This window comes from Triticum dicoccoides, chromosome 2A, assembly GCF_002162155.2.
Source record: "Triticum dicoccoides isolate Atlit2015 ecotype Zavitan chromosome 2A, WEW_v2.0, whole genome shotgun sequence".
Taxonomy (NCBI): domain Eukaryota; kingdom Viridiplantae; phylum Streptophyta; class Magnoliopsida; order Poales; family Poaceae; genus Triticum; species Triticum dicoccoides.
This window is the reverse complement of record NC_041382.1, coordinates 759,876,309-759,877,376: the sequence shown is the minus strand read 5'-3', so window position 1 is coordinate 759,877,376 and position 1,068 is coordinate 759,876,309.

The window sequence follows — 1,068 nt, the reverse complement described above, 5'->3', positions numbered from 1 at the left end:
GGGGGGGGTTAAGTCCGTATAAGGGAGGTGCAATTTAAGAAATTATCCCTTAAGGGCATGCACAACGCGGTGCTTATCATGGGCGCTAGGGACCAAAATCCTAGCCGTTTCGTCTCTGCAGAGAAAAAATCCTGGCGCCTCCAAGGCACCGATGCTAGACTTGGCAGCGGGCGCCTACAGCTCACGAGTAGCTGGTTTTGCCTAGGTGAACTAGCGTCTCGAAGCATCTCAGCGTTGTAGGTCAAGACTCTTACACGAGCGCCAGAGAATAATCCTTTTATTTTTTATCCATAAGCGTCTATCCAAGCATCTATGCAATGAAGATGCCCTAACACAACCGGCCTAAATCTCAGACTTCGGCATCTACCGACTTCAAAATAGAAAGCTGCCATATTTGAGGCGTCGTTTGCGGAAAACTATATGATCCCTAATTATTTGTAAAAGTCATCACGTATTTGGTAAACGTTTTGCAAGAGCCACTGATTGCTTGCTTTGGAGCGTTTGAAGGCATTTCTGACAAGTAGGGCCGAGATGACTTGGCAAAACAATTAGCATACCCACCCTTGAATTAAAAAAAGGCAATCTCCCATCACAACAAAAATAAGCAATCAACCCCCCATGCAGAACTACCGCGAGTTGACCGAGGCCGCCAGGATGCCGCGTCCTGTCCCAGTCATGGGTCCGGCACGGCGGCGTCCTCGTTGGCGGCCGAGACGGCTACAACCACGACAGAGGACGTGACCGGCGTGTGCGGGCTGTACCGCGGCTTGTTGCAGGGCGTGCTCACCGAAGCTCAGGGCGCGTGCTCGCAGGGAGGAGGGACATAGGCTAGCCGGAAGCCAAGGGCACGTGCTCGCGTGGGAGGAGGGAAAACGCCTCGCCGGGGCATGTGCCCGCGCGGGAGAAGGACGGCTGCCTCACTGGAGCCGTCAGGCGATCCTTCTCTTTGCCGGGGCGCATGCTCATCAGAGCTCAGGGCGCGTGCTCGCAAGGAGGAGGGACATCGCCTCGCCGGAAGCTAGGGGTGCGTGCTCGCGTGGCAGGAGGGAGGATGCCTCCCCGAGGCAT